The sequence below is a fragment of the Leptopilina boulardi genome, unplaced genomic scaffold (genome assembly GCF_019393585.1).
Source record: "Leptopilina boulardi isolate dan_hultmark-lab unplaced genomic scaffold, ZJU_Lbou_2.1 LbouV2_172, whole genome shotgun sequence".
NCBI classification, from domain to species: Eukaryota; Metazoa; Arthropoda; class Insecta; order Hymenoptera; family Figitidae; genus Leptopilina; species Leptopilina boulardi.
The window spans coordinates 620,874-641,172 of record NW_026137721.1 but is presented as its reverse complement, the minus strand read 5'-3'; the positions used below and the strand labels follow the sequence as shown (position 1 = coordinate 641,172).

The 20,299-nt window shown below is 27.4% G+C and overlaps 1 protein-coding gene and 2 non-coding genes across 3 annotated transcripts in view; all 3 read right to left on the bottom strand.

The window, feature by feature from the left end:
• Nucleotides 1-20,299, bottom strand: part of LOC127277623 (follistatin-related protein 5-like) — a 69,665-nt gene that overhangs the window by 33,061 nt on the left and 16,305 nt on the right. The window lies entirely within an intron of this gene.
• Trnay-gua (transfer RNA tyrosine (anticodon GUA)) lies at nt 18,078-18,173 on the bottom strand. The gene is made up of 2 exons: nt 18,137-18,173; nt 18,078-18,113 (listed from the first exon to the last, which is right to left on the bottom strand). It is a non-coding gene; the product is annotated as a tRNA-Tyr (tRNA).
• Nucleotides 20,089-20,184, bottom strand: Trnay-gua (transfer RNA tyrosine (anticodon GUA)). Its single transcript has 2 exons — nt 20,148-20,184; nt 20,089-20,124 (listed from the first exon to the last, which is right to left on the bottom strand). It is a non-coding gene; the product is annotated as a tRNA-Tyr (tRNA).

Sequence of the window (20,299 nt, the reverse complement as noted above, 5' to 3'; positions counted from 1 at the left end):
AATTCAAATTTAGATTGGTTTTCTATTTTTGATGAATTTTTTATCTCTTTATCACAATTTTCTACTCTTTTTATAGGAGGTGATTTTAATTGTCATAATTTATTATGGGGATGTGATAGATCTTGTAATATAGGTGATTCTTTTATCTCAGCTTTTCCTGATTATGACCTCTCAATTCTTAATAATGGTAAACCTACCTTAATTTCATATCCTTTTGGTTCTATATCTGCTATTGATCTTTCGATAATCTCAAATAATTTAAAACTTATTTCTACCTGGGATGTTTTAGAAGATAAATTGAGTAGTGATCATTTTCCTATTTCTATTAAAATTGGCATTTATTTTGTCTTCTTTAATTTTATTTCTCATAAATATTGTCTTAAAAGAATAAATTGGAGAAAGTTTTCAACATGTTTGGGTTCTTATTATGATGAAGATTCTTTTCCAATGTTTAATTCTTCAGATGATGTTCTCAATGCTTATAATACCTTTATTTCCAATGTTGATTCAGCTCTTCATTTTGCTGACCCTAATTTAGATCGGAAACCTTCTAGGAAAAAATTTTATCCTTATTCTCCTCCATGGTGGAATGCAGAATGTGATAAACTTTCTCGTATACGTTTAGCTAAATTAAAGAAATATAGAAATAACTCTTCTTATGAAAATTTTATTGATCATCAAAAATTTGAAGCTTTTACTAAGAAAAGATTTAAATTAATTAAAAAAGAAAGTTTTAGATCTTTTTGTGAATCATTATCTTTAAATACTCCTTTTTCTATTATTTGGAAAAAAATAAAAGGCTTTAGACATAGAATGCTTAATTCACCTTCTATTACTTCTTGTCCTGCAAATTTAGATGTTGTTGAAGATATGCATATTTATATTCGAGATTTTTTAGAGATGTCCAATAATTTTGATAATGCTCCAAATATTTCTCTTCCATCATATATTACTTCTAATGATCATCTTTTAAACTCTTCTTTAAACTCTATAAGTGATAATTCTCATTCTTCCTTTTTTGATTCTCCCTTTTCATTTGAAGAATTAGAGTTAGTTCTTAAAAAAGTAAAAGTTAAATCATCTCCAGGTCTTGATAAGATTAGTTTTGAAGTAATTAAAAAATTTCCTAAACATGTTTTACTTTTTCTTCTACATCTTTTTAATAATATTTATTTTTATAGAACTTTTCCTGATTCTTGGAAAGAATTTCTTATTTTTCTTCTTCCAAAAACTACTAAACGTAAATTTCGTCCAATAGCCTTGGCTTCTTGTTTTTTAAAAATTATGGAAAATCTTATATCTAATCGTTTGACTTATTGGCTGGAAAATAATTCTATTCTTTCTCCATTCCAATATGGTTTTCGAAAAAATAAATCATGTGCAGACAGTTTAGCTATTTTATCTTCTCAATTACATTTATCTCTTGCTGAAAAAGATTATACAGCTTGCATTTTTCTTGATATAGCTGCTGCTTATGACAATGTTCTTCCAAATGTTTTAATTAATGATTTACTTGAATTAGGTATTTCTATTAATGTTTGTAAATTTATTTATAATTTAATTTCTAATCGCAAAATTTTCTTTAAAATTAACGATAAAAATGAAGGTCCTCACATTTTGAATAAAGGCCTTCCACAAGGTTGTATCTTAAGTCCAATTTTATATATTATTTATACTCGTAGATTACATAAATGTCTTAATTGCAAAATTTTAGAATATGCTGATGATTTAGTTTTATATGTATCTAATAAAATTTTAATAATTGCTATTCAAATTTTACAACAAAATTTAATTAATTTAAATGATTCTCTTAAAAATCGAGGTTTATCTCTTTCACCTTCTAAATCTAAATTTTTAATTTTTCCAATCTCTATTAATAAACTTCCGGATAATACTTTTTTAATTTTACAAAATAATCATATTTATCCTTCTGCAGAAACTAAATTTCTTGGGATTACTTTTAATTGTTCTTTATCTTGGAATGCTCATTTTAATGATTTACTTAAAAGAGGTTACGGGGTTTTGAATATTCTGAAATGTTTATGTGGGACATGGTGGGGATCTCATCCAAAAATCCTTAGTATACTTTTTCATTCTTTGGCTAGAAGTATATTTGAATATGGTTGTCATGCCATTTATATTTTTAAAGAAGACAAATTATTTAATAAACTTGAAAAATTACACAATAAATTTTTAAGACTTATTTTGGGTTATCGTATTTCTACACCTATTGTTGTAATGCAGGCTGAATTAAAGGAATTTCCTCTTATTTCTAGATTTCAATTAGTTTCTGATCGTTTCTTTCTTCGTTCTCTTAATGTTTTTTCTCATCCTATTATGTCTTTATTGTTACGCCTTTTTTATTTAACCAAATTTAATAATACTTATTATAACCTAGATAAAGGTTTTCTTCTTTTACGTTCTTTTTATAAACTTCATGGTTTTCAAAATTTAATGTTTAATTCATTTACTCCTTTAAATTATCTTTGTCCATTTGAATTACAATTTTTTAAACCCTCTGTTGATTTACAATTTGGTTTTATTGTTAAGAATAGTAAAGCTCCGATCTCAGATTTTCTTAATATTTCCTCTTCAAAAAAATATAATAATTCTATTCATTTTTATACTGATGGTTCAAAATTTCCTGAATCTTCTGTTGGCTTTTCTATTTATTCTCCACATTGGGATTTAAATCTTATGTTTAAAATTTCTCATCATTGTTCTATATTCTCGGCTGAAATTTTAGCCATTTGCGAAACGATTCAGATTATATTAGATAATTCTATTCCCCATTCAATCATCTTCTCCGATTCTAAAAGTGGTTTACAAGCTTGCTTATCTTCTCCTCGTCCTTCTACTTCATTTTTAATTTTTAAATTACGTAATCTTCTTTGGAATGCTAAAGAAAATAATCTTAATATAACTTTAGTTTGGTGTCCCGGTCATTTGGGTATCCCCGGTAATGAAATAGCGGATACCTTAGCACGATCAGCTACTCAAGAAGGTATTTTTCAAAATATTCCTTTATCTTTTTCTGATTTGTGGCCTTCAATTTTTTCTGAATCTTATAATTTAGTTTGTAATTATTGGTTAAATCATTCTAATGTTAATAATAAGGGCCTTTATTATTTTCAAAATTTTTTCTCGGACTCTACTTTAAAACCTTGGTTTTGGAAGACTAAATATAATAGAAAAACAATAGTTACTATTTCAAGACTTCGATCTAATCATTATAATTTGCCAGCTAGTCTAGCAAGGAAAAATTTTATTAATTCAGCTTCTTGTTTATCATGTGGTAATGAATCACATGATATTAATCATGTTCTTTGGGAGTGTCCTCAATATTCAACTTATAGATCTGATTTTCTAAAAAACCTTGTTAAATACAAAATTTACCCTCCATATTCATTTGAACTTATTTTAAAGAATCCTCTTCCTCATATCCTTTTGTTAATTATTGATTTTCTTAATTCTAATAATATTTCTATATAACTTACTTTTATCTTTAATTTAATTTTAAATTTAAATTTAAATTTATTTATCGCGCTTTTGCTTTATATATGTAATATATAACCTCTTAGTCTTTTTCCCTTCAAATTATTGATTAACCAATCAGTATATAACTTTCTATCATTGCCGTGGCCAGATAGGTCGCCTTGCTTTGCATTATGTTCCCTGTGAACAGACCTAAGGCTATTTTCCTCCTGTGAATTATCATAGGAGTTTAAAGTTACAAGTTACTTATTCTTTCAGTTGCGTTTACGATTACGATTTCGGTTCCCAGTAAAAAAAGATTTATTGAGCAAGCGATTTGGCTGATTGAGCAAGCCGTCTGCCCAATTGTCTAAACGACATTCGGACAATTGGACTGTTTGCTCAATCATCCAATACATTATGCCCAATCACCAACATTGTATTTCGCGTCTAATAAAAGAAGAAATCGGTCCGAGTGTTGAGAAAATGATAAATCATGAATAATTATTGTTAAAAAGCAAGAAGTAATATATAAAAATACCTGAAATAAGAATAAATAACGAGTTTTGTAAAATGTTATTTTTTAGTTGACAGTGCACTGATGTAATATGAATTTTGTCGGTAAAAGTGAGGAGTATGATAAAGAGAAACGTTTCTTTATCGACTCGTGATACATTTCAATTGATAATAAAAAATTGTAGATTTCTTGTTTTTTTAAAAAATAAGAAGAAATTTCAATTGAGTATTTAAAAATAAATTTTAATTGATTTAATTTAATTTAATTAGTGGATTAATGAATCAGTGAAGTGAATTAAATTAAATTAGGTTAAATACATTGAATAGTGGTAAGTAATTATATTTTGTAAAATTATTATTTATTAAGACAATTATATTCTTTGTTAATTTGTCTAGTATTATTCTTTTTAAAAAAATAAGTATAAATAAAAACTGGTAAGTAAAATAATTGAATTTAATAATAATATATTTATATTATTAAACTCAATTAATTAAATAAAATAGGATTTTTATTAAAAGAAACAATAAATAGGAGATTTAAATTAATCCAATTATTTTAAAGAAAATTTTATTTTTATATATCAAGGATCAAAATATAATTTACACTAAAACATATAATGCTCCCGGATCTATAATAAAAAAAAACATCTAATTATTCAAATATTTGGCATATGAAGCAAAAATGCTGGTTTTTTTATAAATATATATATAGTATAACGATAATTGTGAGAAAAATAATAATTAATAATAATTGGTCAATTTGTTATTAAGTTAAATTTAAACATTTTTATTTGCGTCTTTTTTTTATAAAAATTTAAATTAACAGTAAAATTTTTTAATTTTTTTTCAATATTTTCTTCAAATGACACCTTCCTAAAATATTGACCAAATAATTCTTGTTATGAGGCTCATTTTTTTATTTATACTTATTTTTTTGTAAAAAGAATAATACTAGACAAATTAACAAAGAATATAATTCTATTAATAAATATTAATTTTACAAAATATAATTACTTACCACTATTCAATGTATTTAACCTAATTTAATTTAATTCACTTCACTGATTCATTAATCCACTAATTAAATTAAATTAAATCAATTAAAATTTATTTTTAAATACTCAATTGAAATTTCTCCTTATTTTTTAAAAAAACAAGAAATCTACAATTTTTTATTATCAATTGAAATGTATCACGAGTCGATAAAGAAACGTTTCTCTTTATCATACTCCTCACTTTTACCGACAAAATTCATATTACATCAGTGCACTGTCAACTAAAAAATAACATTTTACAAAACTCGTTATTTATTCTTATTTCAGGTATTTTTATATATTACTTCTTGCTTTTTAACAATAATTATTCATGATTTATCATTTTCTCAACACTCGGACCGATTTCTTCTTTTATTAGACGCGAAATACAATGTTGGTGATTGGGCATAATGCATTGGATGATTGAGCAAACAGTCCAATTGTCCGAATGTCGTTTAGACAATTGGGCAGACGGCTTGCTCAATCAGCCAAATCGCTTGCTCAATAAATCTTTTTTTACTGGGATTACGTTTCTATCATGCTCAGATCTTTATTAGACTCAAAATTAAACGAATTTTTTTCAGATATTTTGGTAATAGTACAATTGCGGAGACCATTTCACTATTTAATTTGAAAATGAAAATAACAGAAAATCAAAGACAATGTGCAATTCGATAATTAAAAAGTGACAGCTTATAAACATAACCTAAAATGCATGAGAAAAAATTTGTCGATAAAATCAATATAGCCGAGCTTTTTAGAAGGTACACGGAGAGAAAAATCTGCCTTTTATAGTATGAAATAGATTGCTGCTATTTTTCTTTAAACTTTTCATACTAATAGAGCAAAGATTTGAGAATTTTTAGCATGAAACTTGTCTATGCTAATAAAGTTTGTCATATAGCCTCTTATTACATACCTATTATACTTTTAATCCAACGGCGCCATGCGAAGATCGCACATAACATCATCCTACTATTTTTGCATAAGTTCTATGCTTTTTCGGGGATAGACTCTTGCAACTGGCGATTAGGGCAGTTCCAATTAAGTAAAGGTGGGCGTGGCCTAATCGCCAGTTGCAAGAGTCTATCCCCGAAAAAGCATAGAACTTATGCAAACATAGTAGGATGATGTTATGTGCGATCTTCGCATGGCGCCGTTGGATTAAAAGTATAATAAGTATGTAATAAGAGGCTATATGACAAACTTTATTAGCATAGACAAGTTTCATGCTAAAAAGACATACGATTGTACTATAATTACTCAAATTTCATGCCTATATAGCATAGAAAATTTCTGTGCATTAAATGTAAACCTTTCTATACTATAAAAGGCAGATTTTTCTCTCCGTGTAGATGGCAGTTTTGCTTTTTATAAAAACGATTCAGAAAAAATTTAAAGAAAGAAAATAGATGAGTGCTGCCATCTACCTTCTAAAAAGCTCGGCTATATTGATTTTATCGACAAATTTTTTCTCATGCATTTTAGGTTATGTTTATAAGCTGTCACTTTTTAATTATCGAATTGCACATTGTCTTTGATTTTCTGTTATTTTCATTTTCAAATTAAATAGTGAAATGGTCTCCGCAATTGTACTATTACCAAAATATCTGAAAAAAATTCGTTTAATTTTGAGTCGATTCAATTCGGCCATGATTGATATAAATTGATTAAATTTTTTGCATCAAAAAATGAGACCGTTTCGTGTATCATTTCTAAAAATGATACACAAAACGATCTCTTTTTGATATAACTTATGTGCATCAAAACGTTGCAATAGAAAAAGATACAACCAAGTTTACTGTGATAATGAAACATATTATTATAATTTTCATTCAAACAAATAATATTTTTAAATAAAAGCAATAAAAATAATAGATATTTTTTATATATTAAAATAAAACTTAGAAACTAAATTAAACAAAATCGTTTAGCAGATTTCTATATTTAAAATAAGAATTATTTTTTCTAACTGTTTAGATAAGTTAACATTTTTCAATTTATATATACAAAATCTCGTATTTTGTTTCACAATTTAAAAGTTTAGAGACACTTTGAAAGAACAAGACTATTATCAGAGTTTCTAAAGGAAACACCTGTTGACATACACACACACATATATATATACAAGAGGAAGTATGTTCTCTCTTTTATTTCCTTTGAACTTTGGCAATTCGACGACCCAACAGGAAGGTGTTACTGCGTTCCGCTTTATAGTGCCGAGAGGACGTATAAGCATCTTCTGTACAATCGAATACAACGTCGTTTCGAGCTTTCGTTTGACCTACACTTTCGAAAGCGCGAATATACTTTTCGGACAAGTGAGAGTGAGAGAGTGAGGTCTTGACATTTTGTCACTTTGTAAATTGTATTTCTTACTATATACTTCAATGCGCCACTTTCAATTTATACGAAAAAGAAAACAAGAAAAAAGACATATATATGCATTGAAATTATTTACAAGAAAAAAAAACTAACCTTTTTTTTATTATTTTTTTTACATCTAAAAAAAAGATTCTTTAAATCAAAGAAATTTGTGCATTGTTATATAGGGTCAAAGAAAAATTTCTTTGATTTAACAAAAATTATTTCTTTACTTGTTTTTTTGAGGATCTATTTTTTTTTAACAGAAAAAATAAATGTAAAACTTTAATTGATCAATAAATTGCTATAGTGCATTACTAATCTCGAACAAGTAAAAATAATATTTTACTACAAAAACTACGCGACCAATTAACTTTTCCATCCGTTCGATATACAGTGCCGCTCAGCAGATTTTGCCCACCTTTGAGAATTTTACGCTTGGCGAAAAGTTTTATATTTCGGTTGCTAATAAAGATATAATAATGAGTGAGGACTTTTTTGAAAGCTTATATCTTCTACTTTTATGATATCTAAAACAGACATTAATAAAAATTTTTTTTATTGTTTAATTGCTCAAAATAAAAATCCAAAATTTCCGTTTTTTTTTGTAATTTTAAAATCGCTGCAGTTTTTAAACCAGTCATCACATTTTAATCGTTGATAAGCCATTTGAAAGCTAATTTTATCACCTTTAAAATGATTCCTTGTAAACTTTAATACGATAATTTGTAACAAAGATATGGACAGTTGTTTAAAAAAACTGCACTTTTTTTCAACTAGTCATAACTCAAGAACGATTGATTTTTGAAAAAAATTGTTGAGAAGAAAAATGTGCCTTTTTATGTATAGAAGTAGAAAAAAAATATTTAGACATAAAAAAAAATTTTTTTTTTTTTGACATATTTTGATTTTTTTGAAAATTAGCACTTTTTGTAATTAGTAATAAGTCGAGAACGGTTAGCTTTAAAAAAAAATTTCAAGATTACAAATTTTTTATTTGTAATATTTTTTTCTCAATTCTAAACATAAAAATACATATTTTTTATATTAAGAATTTTTTTCAAAAGCTAACCGTTCTCGACTTATTAGTAATTTAAAAAATTTTGTTTTTCAAAAAAACTCAAAATATGTAAAAAAAAATTTTTTTTTTTTAATTCGAAATATTTTTTTTCTAATTCTATACATAAAAATAGGCATTTTTTATCTTGAAAATTTTTTTCTAAAGCTAACCGTTCTCGACTTATTACTAATTACAAAAAGTGCTAATTTTCAAAAAAATCAAAATATGTCAAAAAAAAAAAAATTTTTTTTTATGTCTAAATATTTTTTTTCTACTTCTATACATAAAAAGGCACATTTTTCTTCTCAACAATTTTTTTCAAAAATCAATCGTTCTTGAGTTATGACTAGTTGAAAAAAAGTGCAGTTTTTTTAAACAACTGTCCATATCTTTGTTACAAATTATCGTATTAAAGTTTACAAGGAATCATTTTAAAGGTGATAAAATTAGCTTTCAAATGGCTTATCAACGATTAAAATGTGATGACTGGTTTAAAAACTGCAGCGATTTTAAAATTACAAAAAAAAACGGAAATTTTGGATTTTTATTTTGAGCAATTAAACAATAAAAAAAATTTTTATTAATGTCTGTTTTAGATATCATAAAAGTAGAAGATATAAGCTTTCAAAAAAGTCCTCACTCATTATTATATCTTTATTAGCAACCGAAATATAAAACTTTTCGCCAAGCGTAAAATTCTCAAAGGTGGGCAAAATCTGCTGAGCGGCACTGTATACTCATGTTTTGTCGCACAGAAGTAAAGATAAAAAAAAAATTGCCCCATAAAGTTAATTAAAAACAAGTCAATAATAAAAAATTAATAAAAAAAAAATTATTTATCATAAAAGAAAATTTTTCTTTATATATATATATATACATATATATGTGTGTATGTGTTTGAGATAATAAAGGAGGCAGTTTCTGAAACGGATATTGAAAAAGCAGCGAAACGAAAAATAGCAAAGATCAGGACTTGAAGTACAGAGAATAAAAATATGTTTGAGATGAAAACTAAAAATGGTAAAGAGAGGCAGTTGAGCAAGGCTGGGAGTTGCGAGGTCAAACCGTCGACATTTGGCTCCGACATGTATGAAATTGGTGCGAAACTAGTTTAGAAGAATATCCATAGGAGCGTGATTCTACTGTGCGGGTATATCCATATACCCAGTTAAATATTTCGTATTCTGGTAAACTGCATCGTCCGATTTACCGATATATATATATATACCTATACGCCTATATATCGTTCTCTCTATCCAATACTATATTAGCTTTATATGTATACAATGTAGGCATATCCAATTTATACACACACCAACATATATATATATATATACAGACATGATAGCGTGTGATTTCGATTTGTAATGGAAATTTCTCCCGCGATGACAACTTTGACGAAGTTTAGTGAATAATCCTGTAGATTATAGCTTCAATCTTTTTCAATTAAACCATAAGAGCACGTTAAAAGGGAAAATTCTTTTTTAAAGCTTCTATATGTTGCAATTTTTCTTTCATACTTTTATATTATAATTTCTCTTGATTATTTACAAAAGAAATGTCGTAAAAGATATGGTTCTCAAATGCGAAAGAATTCATTGTAATCTATGTGCTAACTAAAATTTCACTGTGTAAATTATATTTAATTAATACAATTATAATCTAAAAAGTTTGCAGAAAGAATTCAAAATATTAGAGGTTATAAGGAAAGAAATTAATTAATGACTACACTTGAAATTTATTCTTAAGTACAGATCAAAAATTTACTAATGGCGCAGTACTGGCGCAGTACTGGTACCCGGTATTGGCGCCAGAGTTGGCGTAACTTTGGGATGATAACATTTTACCAGTATTGGCTACCAGAGTTGGCACCAGTATTGGTAACCACTACTGGTTCAGTACTGTCCGAGTACTGGCAGTTTTGTATTTTATTGCGTATACGAAAAGAAAGCTTTAACTGTAACAGAGATAAATTTCACTCCAGGTAATACTTTTTTGGTATACCAGGGTGTCTAACAAAGATTGAGAAAAAAATTCCCTGACTTTTCCCTAACTCCTCCCTTACATTTTTTGATTTTTCCCTGACTTTTTAATAACCTTATTTCTGCTTTTTTTGGACAAAAATATGGTTACTGACATATTTAACAATATATTAATATCTAATGGTAGTAACAAATGTTAATAAAAACCATTCAAGTTTTTTTAGATTTAAAAATTTTTAAATTCACAAAAAATTTTAATTTTTGTAGAAATTTACAGAAATTTCCATGACTTTGAATGGAATTTTCTGAAATTCCATGACATTTCCCTGACAAACAAAATTCCCTGACTTTTCCCTGACTTTCACTGACTTCCCTGACCGTTAGACACCCTGTATACTTAGGAAAAAGTGTCTGAAATTTTTAGTAACCCAAGACAAATTAAATATTAATTAAATTAATCAACTAACTAATTAATATTTTGTTATATGGGTCAGTCCACTGACTTTCGTCTAATAGTGGTTGCGACCAAATTTAAAAAAATCTAGTTTTAATATATGTGAAACTCGATGATTCCCTGAGTTCATTAACCATAATATTATGGTAAAAATTTTATTCCCTTTAAAAATATTAAATATCAAAAGTAGGAGGTTCACAATGTGATTTTGTAACTTTAAATTTTTCAATTTTTTTAAAAACGCTATTATTAAAAAACTATTAAAAATTAGATGTTAGAACTCACCAAAAACATAAATCACTTTATTCTGAACAGAGAAACGAAAGAATTATTGCAAAAATTTATTATTTTTGGATGATATACGATTTTAAAAAAAATTGTATTTAAATATTCTCAAGATTTTTATTTACTCATAACTTTTTTGTCGGTGCTCCAAAAAAATTGAGGTTTTGCACAAAGATTTTTTAAAATATTCTTTACCTTCTATTAAAATCTTACGAAAGTGTTTTGCTTCGTTTTGGAGATATTAATTTTCAAAATTTTCTATTTAAAAAGGTTAATTAAAATACTTTAAATTAACTGACCAATTTCAAATCGCTACATTTTAATATATTTTTATAAAAAATGGAGCAGTTTGAATTTGGTTAGTTAACTTCAAGTCGTTTAATTAACCTTTTTAAATAGAAAATTTTGAAAATTATTATCTCCAAAACGAAGCAAAACACTTTCGTAAGATTTTATTAGAAGGTAAAGAATATTTTAAAAAATCTTTGTGCAAAACCTCAATTTTTTTGGAGCACCGACAAAAAAGTTATGAGTAAATAAAAATCTTGAGAATATTTAAATAAAATTTTTTTTAAAATCGTATATCATCCAAAAATAATAAATTTTTGCAATAATTCTTTCGTTCCTCTGTGCGAAATAAAGTGATTTATGTTTTTGGTGAGTTCCAACATCTAATTTTTAATAGTTTTTTAATAATAGCGTTTTTAAAAAAATTGAAAAATTTAAGATTACAAAATCACATTGTGAACCTCCTACTTTTGATATTTAATATTTTTAAAGGGAATAAAATTTTTACCATAATATTATGGTTAATGAACTCAGGGAATCATCGAGTTTCACATATATTAAAACTAGATTTTTTTAAAATTTGGTCGTAACCACTATTAGACGAAAGTCAGTGGACTAACCCATATAAAATCGAAAAAACCAAGAATTTTCATTCCTTCTTATAATATATATTGCAAATTATTATTTAAAAAATCAAAAAATAAATATAAAAATATGTTTATTATAAAACCAAAGTTTTTATAATATATAAAAACACTTCAGTAAAAATAAAAATGTTTATAAAATAATTATAATGTATATAATTATGCAATTAACTATTTAATTATTTTATTATTCACTTTAATTAATATTAATTATTATATCAAATATAAATAAATTAACATTGAATTCAATTCAATTTACATAAAACAAAATTAGTTTACAAATTAACTCATCACAAATATAGTGATTTCATAAATAATGAATACTAAATTCCTGAAATTAGGTAATTATTAAAAAAATTATCTAAATTATTTTTAAATTAACATTAAATTTTTGTTTATAATTCACTTTTGGAAAAAAACTGAAGAATAACATCCAGAAACAAATTACAATAATTTTATTGACCATTGAAATATATAAGTTTGTAGGTTTAACTATTTTTTATAATTTCTATTAAGAAAGGTTAATTGTATATTTTATATTATTGATAATATAACATTTATGTAATTTTACTTGCGATTGTATTTAATTTTTTAAATTCAATTTATATTATAAATTTTATTTTAAAAAATATTAATTTTTTATAAATAAATTTATTTATTTTTAGTTTGATCGTTTAAAATTTTATTTGGTTTATTGCATATCTAAAAACAAAAAGAAAATCTTGCAAAATGTTTTAGACTTGGTCTCAGCAAACTTTTTGTTTAAATAATTTTACCCACAGAAAAGCAAAATAAAGTACATTTTAATTTTGAAAAATAAAATCAAGTTGAAAAAATTTTGATGAACAAAATATTTAAACAAAAAGATTAATTGGGTTCACTCTAGAACTTTTTGTAAACTAGTATTAATCAAAAAGAAAATCTATTTGAGCCAGTACTGGCTCAATATCGGCTCAGTACTGGTTCGACAGTACTGGGAGGGTGGTACTGCACCAGTACTGATACAATGAAAATACCAGTACTGGTTCAGTACAGACTGCCCAGCCTCGGCAGCCAATATTGAACCAGTACTGCGCCAGTATTCAACTCTGGTATAATACTGAAATTTTTGGTTGGGGAGAGAAGGAGAAATACATTTTAATTAGACATTATAATTAGAAATGTTGCAGTAATTTGTGCTTAATTTTATAAAATTTTATACCCTGTCAACAACAGGTTTTTTTTAATATTCTTATGTTATGTTCAACATAAGGACATAAAAATTAGCCTATTGTGGTTATAGCTTTATATCAAAAAATGGCGGTTGGTTTCCATTGTCCCCACTTGCCATTTGTCATAATTCTTGTCAACTACCTCACCCTGCTATAGTGAAACTTTAGTGATATTATTGTTAAAATTAAAAGTTACTAAATTTTCACTAGAGCAGAGTGCGCTAGTTGATGAGAATTATGACAAATGACGAGTGGGGATAATTAAAACCATCAGAAAACTAGCAGGATAGAGAAAAAAGCAGGGTGTAGAAGGTGTTAAACATAAAAATATGATATATTTCGGACGTTCTAGTGGAAATTTACATGCGCACATTCTAAATTAATCTTTGAGATTAAATGAAACATATTATAATTTAAATATAATTATATATAATAATAATAATTAATGTAGTTACGATGGTAAATAGGTTTTCCTATTAAGTATTTCATTAACCTAATCATATCTGATAAGGTAGAAATTTTATTGACCAACAGTCAAATTTTTGTATGTACGAAACTCGTACAAATATTTTCGTGCATGGTTTCTGAAAAAAATGGATCGCCTCTCGCTGCTGGGGTATGATCCCAGAACCTTCTTATTGCCGGTAAGATGCTCTACCAATTGAGCTACAGAGAGACCCGATTCCACTCTATTCAGAAACCATGCACACGACTTTTCAACGTCAATATTAAGAACTTTAGAAAATATCTAGTGACGATGGTAATTTTTGTTTTGAATTTTTAATATTGTAGTTACGATGGTAAATAGGTTTTCCTATTAAGTATTTCATTAACCTAATCATATCTGATAAGGTAGAAATTTTATTGACCAACAGTCAAATTTTTGTATGTACGAAACTCGTACAAATATTTTCGTGCATGGTTTCTGAAAAAAATGGATCGCCTCTCGCTGCTGGGGTATGATCCCAGAACCTTCTTATTGCCGGTAAGATGCTCTACCAATTGAGCTACAGAGAGACCCGATTCCACTCTATTCAGAAACCATGCACACGACTTTTCAACGTCAATATTAAGAACTTTAGAAAATATCTAGTGACGATGGTAATTTTTGTTTTGAATTTTTAATATTGTAGTTACGATGGTAAATAGGTTTTCCTATTAAGTATTTCATTAACCTAATCATATCTGATAAGGTAGAAATTTTATTGACCAACAGTCAAATTTTTGTATGTACGATCCATTTTTTTCAGAAACCATGCACGAAAATATTTGTACGAGTTTCGTACATACAAAAATTTGACTGTTGGTCAATAAAATTTCTACCTTATCAGATATGATTAGGTTAATGAAATACTTAATAGGAAAACCTATTTACCATCGTAACTACAATATTAAAAATTCAAAACAAAAATTACCATCGTCACTAAATAATAATTAATAATATATTATGTTATTATAAATTATTATATTATTTATTTATTTTATATTATTATAAATAATAATTATATTATAATTTAAATGTACACCTTCCTAAACCATAAAAGGCAGACTTTACTCTCCCTGTATCTAAAGCAAAGATTAACTGTTGAAAATTTAATAATAAAAGATAAAATATAATAATCATTAAAAAGTTATTATAATTAATTAAAAATTTAATCGTTAATAATTAATTTCCGATAAATTTAAAATCAATACCTATTATATAAGGTTGATTTATTTCATCGAATATCTAAATAATTCATGATATAGATTTAACAGAAAAAGATGTGAAATCTAATAAAAAAAAAAATGTTATTGTATGCCATTATGTATAAAAATAAGACGCGCTCGACATATAAAAGTGACAGATGATTTGCAAAATAAATGAAATAATTCTACTCGATTATATACATATATGTATGTACATTGTTAATGTGAAAAGAGAAGAATCATTAAAAATTACAATGTCCTAAGTATATATAGTTAAAGGAGAATCAGTCCAAGTGATGCAGCGGGATAATTAATAAGTAATCTAATTTCTCTGAGACTCTATAATCATTCGCAATTAAGGAAGCAATATGCCATCAGAAGCAAAAGGGGATTCGAGAGAGTGAAGCTTTGACGTGGCAACGCAGAAGGATCAAGTTTAAATCGAATTCCCATTTTCACACTAGAACAAATTACTCTTTCGCTAAAAGCTTTGGCGTGCTGAGATTCCCACTAATTAAATTACTTATTTTCATGAGACTCGGCAAATTACTTTATTCAACTTATGGCGCAATATTAATCACGCGTATTTACATTATTCACGTGTGCAGTAAATTTAAATTGTGTTCTCAAATGTTTTTATAATATATATTTTTTATACCATGTACTTTTATAGGGACTTTTTTTTTTTTTTTAATAGGGACTATACTTGTTTGGATAATCAAATTTTAATGGTTAATTTAAATTATTTCCATTGGAATAGCAAATAAAAATAATTTCTTATTTTTTATGATAAAAGTTAGTTGAAATATTTTAATTTTCAATTTGTAATTCGCGCGTTTTTTCATGTATAATCAATTTGTTGAGGCGCCATCTGGCGAAGGAGGTTTTTAGTTGGTTGACTCTCTATATACTTTTTATTCATTTCTTTATCTCTTTCTTTGGGTTCTTTGGTCAGTGAGTGTTTTGTTGACACATTTTTCTTCATTTAATATAATTATTAATTTGTACAAATGATTATTTGTCATAATTTTGATTTTAATCTAAATATACTTAGGTTCTAAAATTTCATTTAAGCGAGATTTTAAAAAAATTCGATTTCGTCCCATACATTTCCAATGGTTGATTCTGCACCCGGCTTAAGGCCTGAGCAGAATCGAAACGTAACCGGAATAATGAGTTAGAAAAGGACAAATAATATATCTATCCTTTTCTAACTCATTCTTCCGGTTGCGTTTGCGGTTACGATTCCGGTTACGTTTCTATTCTGCTCAGGCCTTTACGTCGATCTTGAATTTCACCCCAACCAACTTAAACTACCTAATGGTTGGTTTCCATTGTCCCCACTCGTCATTTGTCATAATTCTCATCAACTAGCGCACTCTGCTCTAGTGAAAATTTAGTAACTTTTAATTTTAACAATAAAATCACTAATGTTTCACTAGGAGCAGGGTGAGGTAGTTGACAAGAATTATGACAAATGGCGAGTGGGGACAATGGAAACCAACCCTCCGCCTTGTATTAAAAAAGCTATATCGTTACCTAAAGAGTGTCACAATTCGGATGTTTCACTGATTATTTTATATTTATTGTCAATAAAGGCCAACGCAGAATAGAAACGTAATCGCAAACGCAACCGGAATAATGAATTAGAGAAGGACAAACAATATGTCTATCCTTCTCTAGATATCGCCGCCGCCGCTGATTCAAGAATTCTTGACCTTTAGGTTAGGTTAGGTCAGGTAAGGTTAGGTTAGGTTAGTTTAGATCAGGTTAGATTATACTCTCAAAATTAGGTTAAATATCGCGGGTCAAAAGGTGAACATAACCTTAAAATTAGGTCAAATATCGCAGGTCAAGAGGCGAACATAACCTCAAAATTAGATAAAATATGAAGCTCCCCCCTCCCCTACAAGACCTACGACCCATAGTGGTCATAGGTCAAGAGACAAACATAACCTCAAAATATGATGTTCGGGAAGTCGAGAGTCGAACATAACCTCAAAATCAGGCCAAATATCACAGGTAAAAAGGCGAACATAACTTCAAAAATTAGGTCACAGGTCAAGAGGCAAACATAACCTCAAAATGAAAAATATAAGAAAGGAACGTATATAAGTAAGTAAGAACAATCATAAAGGTAATGTACAATTAATTAAATAAATGAAAGATAGGGGGGTTGGTGCGCGAAGCGTGCAGGGGGCGGAGCCCCCCTAGTATATGTATAACATATAAGGAAGTAAAAAATGAAAAATCAGCGTAATTTCAGTAAAATTGGGAAATGTTCGATATTAAGAAAATAATGAAATTAACGGAAGCTGCCGATGGAAAATCAATTTCGAAAGAGTGATTTTTATAGAGGATGCAAACGATAAATTGAAAACGTTTCGATTAGACGATGTATAATCGACGTGAATATTTGTTCGGAGCGGATAATTGAATTTCCCAGAGAATATAAGAAAAGAAATGTTTCATCTTGGGTAAATTCACGCTGCTGATTTATACTTGGTGAGGATTGCCTCGCGGATGTTCCTCGATGCAAATGTTCTATAGTACAGCGAGTTGGAAGAACTTGGCCGAAAGGATTTATGGGCATCCATACTGCTTTTCGGTTTGTGTGTGTGTGTGTGTATGTGAACAGAACGAAAAGAGGGTCGGAAAAGAAAAAAAAAGAAGGTCGCGGCCGCGGTAATAAAAATAAGAAAATGAAAAGAAAAATTTTTTAAAATCGAGAAAGAAGAAAGAAAAGCATTGCACAACCATAAAGAGAGTTAGAAATCATGAATTTTTTGCGCGTTCTCTAAAGAAAAAGTTTTGAGATGCCTTTTTTTTATAAATAGAACTTACTGCAAAGTATCACTTTCATCATCCTAATGAATGTATACATATTTTTTTTTTTTTTTTTACAAAACTAATTAGAATGTTTGACCCATTTTATTGGAATTTTGTAATTAAAAAGAATTTCAAACATTTAATAAAGTAATTTTATACTAGATTCATTTTAATTAATTACAATATTCAAAACAAACGAAAAAAGAAATTAAAAGAAAAAATATTTTTTAAAAATTACAAAAAACATTCCTTCGAGCCGGATTTGAACCAGCGACCTATGGATAACCATTCTATTTAAATTGCCAACTACAGTCCACCGCTCTACCAACTGAGCTATCGAAGGCTGATGGGAATGTATTTTTTATTTATTTTGAAGTGCATCGGAAATTTTTAACGTTGACCTCATTTTTATTACTACAAACTATCCTTTCTCTTTCCTTTTATTTATCATCAATAGTCGATATTTTTTAACACATAGAATTTCATTAAAAACTTATTAATTTTAACAAATAATTAATTCTACTCAGAAATTATTTTATAAATTTAAACAAAACTTCCCACTTGGAAAGATTCCCCGGAAAGTGCCCCTTGGAGGTTCTATTAGAATTCCGCCGGAACTTCCAACGTAATTCCGTCGGAATTCCATCGGAGTTCCAAAGAATTTCAAATGGGATTCCGATTAATTTTTTTCAAAATTTTTAGAGTCCTAATTCCGTCAGAATTCCATCGGAATCCCATACGAAATTCTTTGGAAATCCGATAGAATTCCGACGGAATTACGTTGGAAGTTCCGGCGGAATTCTAATAGAACCTCCAGGGGGCACTTTCCGGGGAATCTTTCCAAGTGGGTTTCACAATAACTTAACACAGTTTGGACTGTTCAACTAGTCAAACATAAATATTTGTTCTCAATTAGCACGAAATATTGGTTGAATGTCACGATGATGTCGAGTGGGAATATTCCTGTGACATTCGTGTAACATTCGTATGATAATACTGAGAGAATATTTCCATGAAATTTGTGTGATATTGAAGGGATTTCCCTGTGATATTGAATGGAATATTCCTGTGATATTAAGGGAATATTCCAGTGATATTGATGAGATAATTTATAAAATTGTAAAAAAAAAAAATTTCTATTTTTTTCCATTTATTTATTTTTTTATTTAAATATTCAAAAGAATCAAAATAAACAACATTTTAGAATTTTATAAATTACAGGAATATTCTTTCAATATCACAGGGATATTCCCTCAAGATGACATGAATTTCACAGGAATATTCCCTTAGTATCATATACAATTATCATGCGAACATCACAGGAATATCACCGTGGAATGTCCCCATGAAGCGGAAATTATGATTTCGCCTGAATGGCACTGGAATATTCCCACACTCGATATCACCGTGACATTTAACCAATATTCCTTGCTACTTGGGTTTATTTTAAATAAATTATTATTCTGTGATATAAATAATATTTTAAATATACCTTTGAAATCAAGAAATTAGTTTATTGTCCAATTATTATGTAAACAGAATTAATAATCAATAGCATTAATTATTCTACTTATACATTTGTAAGAATGTCTAGAATTTTAATGTAGTTGAACAGCTTTTCGATATGGGTTCATAATAATAATAATAATAATAATAATTGAATGTAAAATTCATTAAAGTTTCGAAAAATATATAAAAATCAATATAGAAAATTTATATAGAAGAAATTTTTATTTTATATATGTGACGCGATCTGAAGAAAGGAATCTTAGAAGCTAAAAATTATAGGTTATGTTTTGAAATTTTAAAGTGAAAATACCCAAAGACATTTAACTCGTAATGCAAACTTACTTAATATTTAGGTCTTCATTACATCCAAAATATTCAATGAAAACTGATTTCAGTTTTACAAAAACAAAAATAAACTTTTAGTTCAAATAAAACTGTCGTAAACATAACCTATATAATTAATTTGCTTCTAAGGTCCCTTTCTTCAGATCGCGTCACATATTTAATCAATATAGAAAATTATTGAGTGAATTGTAAAATTTAAATATAATATACATGGGAAAAAACAAATTAGTTAAAATTTTTAATCTTTTTTCAATTAAGAGTGCACTTCAAAACAATAAAAAAAACTGATGCTAAGTTATGGTATTCTGAATTTTAATGTTTCTTTAAATAACATGGAAATATGTCAAAAACTGGAAAATTTTCACAAAAATAGGAAAATAGAGAAAAAAGTGTAAAAAAAATTTTCCTTCGAGCCGGATTTGAACCAGCGACCTATGGATAACCATTCTTTTTAAATTGCCAACTACAGTCCACCGCTCTACCAACTGAGCTATCGAAGGCTGATGAGAATTAATTTTTTTCTCTCTCAAACTGCATCAAAAATTGATGACGATGACCTCATTTTTACTATAGAGATACTCCTTTCTGTTTTGCTTATTTATCATTAACAGACTG